The sequence below is a fragment of the Fragaria vesca genome, linkage group LG5, assembly GCF_000184155.1.
Source record: "Fragaria vesca subsp. vesca linkage group LG5, FraVesHawaii_1.0, whole genome shotgun sequence".
Taxonomy (NCBI): domain Eukaryota; kingdom Viridiplantae; phylum Streptophyta; class Magnoliopsida; order Rosales; family Rosaceae; genus Fragaria; species Fragaria vesca.
In genome coordinates, this window is record NC_020495.1 from 15,990,859 (window position 1) to 16,001,282 (window position 10,424).

At 35.0% G+C, this 10,424-nt stretch overlaps 1 non-coding gene and 1 pseudogene across 1 annotated transcript; both read right to left on the bottom strand.

Moving 5' to 3' along the window:
* Nucleotides 1–31: 31 nt before the first annotated feature.
* On the bottom strand, nt 32–105 carry TRNAR-UCG. Its single transcript has one exon. It is a non-coding gene; the product is annotated as a tRNA-Arg (tRNA).
* Nucleotides 106–957: 852 nt separating this feature from the next.
* LOC101308976 overlaps nt 958–10,424 on the bottom strand; it is a 13,205-nt pseudogene continuing 3,738 nt past the window's right edge.

Sequence of the window (10,424 nt, forward strand, 5' to 3'; positions counted from 1 at the left end):
CAAAAAGAAAGAGGAAAAACTACAAAAGTATCGACCACAGTGGGAGTCGAACCCACGACCTTCTGATCCGAAGTCAGACGCGCTAATCCACTGCGCTATGCGGTCACACTATGTGTAGCACCAAGAAATCCATATAATTCGCTCCTCAGTCTTCAGTCCTTACTGTAAGTGGTAAGAGCAGACTAGAGGGAATAACAAAAGATTGAAGTTGAAGGGGAACCCAAACTCATCCATAAGTTGATTGGATTTTCTGCAACGGTAAATGTCGACAATGAAGCTAAGCGACATGATTACTGTCATAAGTGCGGTAATAACTTTTAGTAATTATAATTTTTAGTGCGCAATGATTAACCATCCAAGTATAACAATAATTGGCTTCGTAAGTGTTGGAGTAAATACAACTCTAAGGGCAATGGTAGTGATGACTTGTTCTCCAAGTTAACTTGTCGCCCAAGTTTCGACCTACTTGTTATGCAAGTTTGCTTGCAGCTCAAATAGGTGTTCAAACTTGTTTAGCATCTGTTTGAGGCTTCTTTTGGGCATCCCTTAAGGCTTTGTTTCCTTTTTCTATGTTAATTTCTATTTGTCTAGGGACCTATGCATGTTAGTTCTTAATATGTGTTAATGAGTGTAGTTTTACTGTTATTAGGTTCATGAGTTCTACAAGCACAATTGAGTGCATTAGTGAAGGAGACTATCTACATAGTTATCTTTGTGTTTCAAAGGCTTCGATTTTGCAGGCTCAAATAAGCAAGCAAAATGTCTAAGTATAATTATACGATTTTCCCATAATATGTGAAGAAGAATAAGAAGAAGAAGAAGACCTAATCTAATTTACATATAAAAAGTGAGTACTATATAATCCCATTTTTCATACAATATTCTTGTATGTTCATATTACAAACTACTAGAACTCATATAAAACTTGTCAAGAAAACAATTTTGATTTTATGCTATTTAAGTTGTTAGAGCATCTGGAAGATTGGTTGGTGCCCCGAGAATTTTGCCACCAACATCAGGAAATGATTCAGCTCCAGGTATTGAAGACACTTTTCCATCTTTTCCGATTTGAACTGGGTATTGCATCAAGTGTCCCTTCATCTCCCGGTGCTCTTCAGCTATAAAGTGTTTCCAATTTTGTTTGGCAATCTCACAAACACGCTTGGTGCATTCAAGACTCTGAGGATCTTCAAAAGTTTTCTCTATTCCATCGAGATGCTCAGCCCAAAGAGACATTCGGTAACCATACACCTGAACAAAAAAAAACAATCATTTTCTTTATTACAATGGAAACATTGTCGATATTCCATAACCTTAGAACATAACTAAATTTGAAGTTAATATAAGGTTTTTATTACAAGCACACGCTTAAATGTCATCAATTTAAAAGTATTAAATTTTGAAACATAATGCTTTAGTTATCCAACAATATTTGTGTGTGGAAGGGCCGTCGCTCAACGGATAAAAGTTACTCTAGGGATAACAGGCTGATCTTCCCCAAGAGCTCACATCGACGGGAAGGTTTGGCACCTTGATGTCGGCTCTTCGCCACTTGGGGCTGTAGTATGTTCCAAGGGTTGGGCTGTTCGCCCATTAAAGCGGTACGTGAGCTGGGTTCAGAATGTCGTGAGACAGTTCGGTCCATATTCGATGTGGGCGTTAGAGCATTGAGAGGACCTTTCCCTAGTACGAGAGGACCGGGAAGGACGCACCTCTGGTGTACCAGTTATCGTGCCCACGGTAAACGCTGGGTAGCCAAGTGCGGAGCGGATAACTGCTGAAAGCATCTAAGTAGTAAGCCCCCTCCAAGATGAGTGCTCTCCTGTTCCGACTTCCCCAGAGCCTCCGGTAGCACAGCCAAGACGGCGATGAGTTTGCTGCCCCTGCGGGGGTGGAGCGACAAAAGTTTTGAGAATTCAAGAGAAGGTCACGGCGAGACGAGCCGTTTATCTAAAACAACTTTTGTCAATCAAATTCAAATCAGGGGAGTGCTATGCACTTGAGTGTGTGTTAACCAAACTCAGACAATTGTCAGTTTCTCATTTGACAAAAGATTGAAAGCACCTAACACATCCTCCACTCATCCTGTCTCCTCATTTGACGTGGCCGTTAAAAATAGCAATGTCTTTAACGGCCACATAAGTATTTTAACGAAGAAAATTGATGGAATAACCATTTAGAAGGAAAATCATGACTTTAAAACCATTCAAATTTTTTTGAAAGGTAAAGAATTTCATTGATAAACTCAAGCCAGAATGATATCAGAGCACCATTACATTAGACAATTAGCTCATTTATTTAAGTGAGCTTAGTAGATGATTAAACTAACAAAACAAGATACCAAAGAAACATCAAAACTAGAGCCAAGGTGCTCAATTGCGGTACTCCAAGCCTCATGAATCTATCTAGCTAGCTGCAGCTAGCTTGCTCAGTCCACCAAGCTATCCAAACATTGCGATTTAAGCCACAGTCAGTTTGAAATTAGGCCTTATAGCCCAATTCCAAATCTGACTTTTGATGGGCTTGAGGCTAGACTCAGGCCCAAAAACCCTAGTCCATTCCCAAACCCTAACAAATTTGTATTGTCGTTTGCAGACAATCTCCGATCGCACTAATAACGACCAACTTTGAGCCCACATGGGTGTGAGCCTAGACCTAGGCCCAAGCCCGTTCCCAAACCCTACTGAGCCCACGTAAGGTCCATTAATTTTGTTGCAACAACAAAGTTCCTTGCCGCCGTCAATGGCCAATCCATCGCCCCTGGCGACTGTTCTTTCATCTTCTACCGCTTTCGATCAAACACCATCCCTTCTACCAACACCCACTCGTGTAACACCCTGATCCAGATTTAATTCAAGAATATAGTTCCCAAAATTCACTAATTTCGTTCAAAACTCGATTAAATATAGAACTAATATATGACAAATCCTGACATGAGAGCCAAGTCTGAAGTCTCTCACCTCAGGTACAACCAATCGTAGTTGGAATACCCACTAATTGAGTAATTGAAATTGTGGTGGCACCGTAGTGAAGAGAGGAATTGAATGAGATCTTCCCGTCCATCTTGTGGCTTGACTGAGACATCGATTAGAGGTTTAGAAGCCTTGAAGCTTCTTGAGCCCTCTATAGTCGAGACCGGTGAGAGAAGAAATCCTCGGTCTCAATCGTGTGTCTCAAGGTCGGTAGAGAAGAACCGCCTCCGGGAGCAGTGATTTCTCTCGAGCCTTCTCCCCCCCTCCTTTCGATTGATCCCATAAATCTCTATATATCCCCTTCTCAAGGTTGGTGTTCTAGGATTTATAAAACCACAAGGACTAAACATATGTAAACTCCAAACCATAAAGACTAAACAAATTTCAATTCATCTTAATACAGTATAACGAATTTTATATATCTTGGCCTCAAGCACTACAGTTATACGTAGAGCATATTATTGTTACTTAATTTGGATTTTACATGTTTCTTGTTCCTTCCCCTTAACTATCTATGTTGTACACAACCAGAATATTGAGGCGCCATCAACATGTAGTAGTTTATATTTGATTGTTGAGTTTCATGTAGTCATAAGATATTCACTAAAAATATTTGAGAACTTTTTAGGCCAAACCATATAGACCTGAGGGAGGGGGTTCTAATGAGGACTATTAAGTTAATGACTAGTTGATGACTTTCTTATTAATCGTTTATTACACTCTATTCAATTACATTTTTTTTTCATCTCAATTGTTCAGTTTTTAGGTTTATATAAGTGGATCACTTCTGCAGATTTTCACCCAAATTGGTGATCGTACGTCAAGGGATCGAACTAAATCAAATCAATGGACGATCCAAATCTGTCAAACAGGAGCCGTTCAAGTTTATATTTAGTAAATCACATTTATGAATGTCTTAACGATTTTCAATTTGGATGAAAATTTGTAGAGATGATCTACTCATATATATTTACAAATTAGATGATCGAGATGTGAATATGAGATCGAAAAATGGGTGAAACAAAAAAGTCCTTAACTAATTCTCAACTTAGTGATTCTCATTAAAACCACTCTCATATAACTGAACACCAAGATGAAGAAAGCGAACAAGTATCTTTTGAGTTTTTTTCTAATTTATCTTAAATAAACAAACTTTTTAAAGTGGAAGGTTTCGAACCTGGCCATGTGGATGAAGACTTTTTAGAGCTGCCCATGTATGATGTGGTTGGTAAGCACCCATAGCAATTTCTGTGTCCCGTGAACCGTCCATTGATCTTTGGTTAATATTTGCAGAACCCATGATTACAAACTCATCATCAACAATCATTCCTTTTGCATGGACATAAATCATAAATCGGCAAAACTTTTGAGATAATGCCTATTAATAAGAGACAACAAAAATTGTCGGTGAGCCGTGGCTTGGTTAGTTAAGGTGTTAACTAGCAACTTTGAGGTCATGGGTTCAAACCTCATTGACATATATAGGGTGTGTGAGTTATTTAATAAAAAGTTTAAAAAAAAAAAAAAGAGACAACAAAAATGAAGTTCTCCAAATGAATTGTTGCTTGATTTTTTAAACAAAAATAAACATATAATTATATGAGATATATATTCAAGTAACAAAATAAACTTACCAAGGTACGACTATCAGATGTCTGATTAGCTTTATTTGACCCTTTTGTTGTTAGAGGTTCACGTTTACCAAGACAATAAAAGTTCAAATAATCTTATGGATGATACTGATCAGTAAGGCCTGCCTCTTCAAGGGCATTTGTAACAATCTTGTACATCATTTCCATTGTTTGTCCCTGTGGTAAGTAAATTAAATATTAGAAAGATAAAAGTTAGATTTCAAGTAGAGATGATGATTGTCATGCTATACAACCACTAATAATCTAAATTAAAAAGCTGAATTCTTTAGAATAGAGAAAAAATAGTTATCAACCTAAAAATGATTACTTGTTGAAGGTAGAAGTGTTTTCAATATTTTTTTTTCTTCATAACATATACAATAAGAATATGACGGTAAGGCAAAAGTCATGTACTGAAATGCAAAATAAGTATTTCATAATTTCTTTAGCATCTGTATCAGTTGCACTTAATGACTACTGTCGTGATAATAAGACCTTTAGTTTTTCAAAAATAGGTTAAAGATCAGGACCTCACGATAAATATTTAAAGGTCCATATATCCACATGAAATGTCAAATTCAAGAAATGTTCTTGCTCATAGGAAAAATTAACTATATTAAAATACTAAAATTGACAATATCATCATCATCTCACCTGCCAGTATAAAATTTCTTGAACAGATGAAGTAGTTGGAACACCTTCTGGCCACATAGGTATAACTACATATACTGAGAAACGTTCATTTGCTCTAATTTTGCTAGCTATTTTCAGAGCTAACTCCATTGGAACCAAATTATCTGCACCTATAGTATCATTAAGATATCAAACACGTCTCTTCAAAATTTAACTTGTGGTGTGAAATACCCAAAACAAAAAAAAACAAAAAAAAACCAAAACAAAAATTCAATGATAAAAATTCAAATTTTTAGTTGTTATTAAGAGAAGAAAGTTTTAAGTTGTTATTAAGTGTAAAGTGGATATGCAATGCTAAAAATTCAAATTCTGCATCCACAACATGATGAATAAACTTAAAATTAGATTTTGTGTAAACCAAAGTCAGAATGTGGGTGTGGGAGATATGGGATTTCGGCACTTATTTACATTTATTCTCGTTATGCTAGCTAAACAAAGATGAATCGAAATCCGGATTATTTACCTTGTAGACTTTTTAAAGTTATCTATTTTCCTTTGGAAAGCAAATATTGGCGATTCTCCTTCTTATGCTTGGCGGAGTATAATTGATGGTGGGAATATACTAACGCATGGAGTGTGGCTTGATTGATGATGGCATACAAACCAACATATGGAGTGATCCCTAGTTGGAAGAGGAAAAGTTAAAAGTCTCCTTTGCGAGCTTGACCGGAAAAGGAGGAAAAGTTAATGGTGTTTCTATCAATCTATATAATCACTTTAATCATTTAGTACACATCCCAATTTTTTTGGTATTTATCTTTTCTCATAAACGGCCTAATTTACCCTAATTCCATTGCAAGTCAATATCATCATCTTTCCCGAGTCTCCACACACAGCTAATCGCCATATATAGTCATCTCACACCATATTCTATAATTGAAAGCAAGCAAAGGCATCAAAAAAGTCTATATATATGATAATTTGAATGAGAGATTTCAACCTCGTAGTACCAACAAAAGATTTTCACCAAGCCTATATATGTTTATTGGTCCTGACAATATTTCAGATCTTTGTAATCAGGGATTTAAGCTAAACGTCCCCCCTTGTATTCGACAATTTCATTTATCAAGGCTTGAGGGCAGCCGCACTAACCCTTTTATTAAAAAAAAAAACATAAATCTCTCAAAAATCAAATAACACACGGTATTTGGTTTCAAAACTTTTTTGGTTTTTGAATAAGGGCTAGAACGACCGCCCTCATGCCTTGACCATTAACGAAACCGCAGAATACAAGGGGGGACATAAAACATCAACCCCATAGTGCAAGAATATCATGAAACAATATCAGGAGTTTTCACATATCCTATGCATTCTAACAAGCACCATCAAGCAATGAGTACATCATCGGCTACTCCATTTCTTCTATAAGATAAAGCTCATGTAGTGTCATAAGGTACTATGTCTGATAGATTTCTTACCATGTTGCCATTGGAAATTATTACAAGTGACACTGAGTTTCATCTTACCATTAGGAGGCTGTGATAATTTGACAAAGCAAGGAACTCGTCACCTACCTAGAACAACCATGGTATGCAAGACTCACAAGCCGAGACAAAGCCCACATATCCGGACAAAATAGAGATAAGAACTTATTGAAAACGGAAAAAAAATTACAACTAAAACTCAAAAATAACTGAAGTTTAAAAACAACCTAGTCTCAGCCGGGCCTAAAAAATGAGCCCAAACCCAAACCTCCACATGAGCAGGGAAGAACGACTTTTGCCAAACTTGATCGGTCCTAACACTGGCTGCCATTGACGGCCCACCACCCCACCACCCTGATTGTATCGTTGGGTTTCAAAAACTTATTTTTATCAACAAAAAAAATGTTCTAAGATAACATGATTTAGCTTTTCTTTTTTATTTTAACAATGCTAAACAACAATCAAGCATAACCATTTTTTCTCTTTCTCTATGTATGTTTTTTCTCCCTCTATGTTTTTTTTTTTTGAGAAATTTTAAATACACACCTCTAATAACTTAATACACACCCTTATTATTTTATATTTCACATCAGATTTTATAGGTATGTTTAATTACAAAAACATCCATCAATTATTAGGGAAAAAAATAATTAAAACTGTCTCTTACCTAAAATCTAAATTTTCTTCACTATTACTACGCCATTAAAAGAAAAGAAATTAAAATCTCTTCTCCAAAATTCATCACCTGAATTTCGACTACTATCGTAATCACATGTACTATTTACCAATTCATTTGGTTTTTTTTTATCAACTTTAGATTTTATCTTGCAGACTAAAAAGTACGTAGATTTTATGCTATTGTACTTCTACTAGTTTCTTAACTTTGAAAAAATTATGTATGTTCAATATTTTTGTTTTCTTTAAATTCTAGCCGATTGATGTCATATTGGAGAATTGGAGTTCAAATATAATATTATTCTTTTGATTATAAATTGAAAAATATCAAGAAAAAATTTATAACCCGATAAAAAAAAATCTAACAGAAAATAAAAGAGAATACGTAAAGAGATCGAGTTGTGAAATAGTAAATATATAATAATAATATTAAATAACATATTATTAATAGATTTAGATATTGAGGGTATTTTAGGCTGTTTGAGATGTGTATTTAGTATAATATTGAAATGAAAAACAAGATAGGTAGTGTATTAAGTAAGGGGTGTGTATTAAGAGATTAGGGGTGTGTTCTTAAAATTTCTCTTTTTGTTCGATTAATTTTTTTTGTTTTTGTTAAGAACCTTTTTTTTTTCAACATGTATAACAATAGAAAGTTTTATGTCACATGATCGATATTAAATTATTAATCATAGTTTTAGTCTTATATATAAATTCTTTAATAATATTTAAAATTAGAAAATAAAAATATATAAGAAAAATAATAAAGAATACAATCTATTATTGAATTGGAAAGTCTAACGGGAATAAATATATTATTTATTTTTTGTATAATTGTTGTTCTTAATAGTCATTATGTAGTTCTCAAAAATCCTAGCCAAGAGCCATGCTCCACCGCTCTCTCTCCCTAAATCTAGGGTTTTGACCCATCTCTAAATCTAGCCATCACGGCTTGGATCTCCAAGGACGCGCGTCGTCTCAACTAAGCCAAGGCATGTCCTCTGCCTCTCGCTAGAATGATTCAGCAATCAAGGATGAAAATCTTCCATGGATGATTTATCAAAAACTCCTTCAAACCGAGTCTGATCGCATCTCGCCGAAGAAGATTCAAGGACCCCAGTGGTGGTAGCATTTGGCTACAACAATTGAGGTTTTGATAGACGAAGTCTCCAATGGAGGAGAATCAGTGTCTGGGACATCGAAAAAGGCCATCAAAGTTGGTGGTTTAGAGTTGATGGTTGTTGGTACATCAACGAGGGGATTCGTTAATCAAAATCTCAAGGAAGCGGTAGCTTCAATGCTCTCGCCGGTCAACGTCAAATTTGGGTTTTCTGAAGTGCTCGACGGTGGAGGGAGAATAGCTGAGTCATGGGACCATACGTTCCACCTACCAATGCCGGAGATTACTGTGCCGACGGAGGAAGTTTGGCAGCTGTCAGGAAATATGGCTGCTGGCCAGGAAGAAGAAAACTCTAATTGGTTTTGGGTTTAGGCCCAGATCATTAAACCTGGATCTGAGGTCAAAGTCAAAAAAATTATGCTTGTTAAGCTAGTCCACCCTGGGCCTAACTTGTCCCAAAACAAAGCACCCAAGAAAAGTTTTAAGCTAACAAGTTAGTGTTTTGCACTAACACTCCTCCAGGCCCTGATCCAAAGGGAAAATATGAAATTCTGTAACTGTTAGTGCAGATAGCTTGGCAGACTGTGCAAGCTAGATGCAGCGAGATGGTTTCATACGACTTGGAGTACCGCAATTGAGCGCTTTGGCTCTGGTTTTATGTTTCTCTAGTATCTTGTATGTGACTAATTTTATCTTCTGCTAAATTCACAATAAGTGAGTTAAATGTCTAATGTAATGACACTATTGTGATACTTGTGGTCATTGTAACCTCGTCATTCTGGATTTCATTTATATGAATGATTTATTACTTTCAAAAAAATAAAAATATAGTTCTCAAATAAAAAAATAGTCATTATGTAAGAGGAGATATATGTCATTCAATAATTCACAAAAAAATGAGGTCAATTGAGCAAAATTTGGATGTCCTAAAAGTGGAAATAAAATGTAATAATGAAAAGTACCAATCTGACTAAATTTAATTATTTCATGTTAAATACGTGTTTTTGTTTTTTGTTGTTGTGTGTGTGAAACTATAATTAATGTTATAAGATTTTCAATATGATGAATCTTGATTCTATAAAATCTCACATTTCGGTGGATAAACTAGAAAATGAAATCATCTCGGTGGGAAGAATAGAAAATGGTGCAACTTACCTGCATTTTTGTATGTAGGCCAATAAAACGAAGATCCAACAAAGTACTGATTTTCAATGTATATAAAATGTTGGGCTGATCTTATTGCCTTGATATATGCAACATGGATACTCTTGTCGATTTTCAAATTCTTCCCACAAACAAGATTCTGCAAGAAGATTAGACTACACAAGTCATTTTCTGATGGGTTAGTTAATGATAAATTGATTATTATAATGCTATTCGTTATGAATATTAGCAATATTATAGAAAATGAATTAAGCGCATCTCTATTCAGCAGTTGTTAATTCAAAAATTTTATAAAATTGATAAATTTGTCAATCGAGTCATGTATTACTAAAGGAATACTTATGTGGCGTTCGGTAACGTTTTCATGCATGTATTTTCATTTTTGACAATGACAATGAGATGAAAATGTGTTTAGTGAAACATTTATGAAAACGTTGAAAATGAGAATGAAAACCTTTTCAACTTTTACAAAGAAAAACTGAAAAACATCAATTTGACGTTTTCACTTTTTTATATTTTTCACAATAAATTACCGAATACATTTCCAAAGTAGAAAAAACAATCTCATTTTGTCATTTTCATTTTTTTAAATTATTTTTAAAAATCGTTTCCGAAAATGTTACCGGGACATGCCCTTTAATATTTTCTCTCCTTTCTTATCCACATGACACTTTATCATTCGTTAAAAATCTCAGATAACTTACACATAGCAATAATTGATGGAGCCAAATTCTTTATATCAATA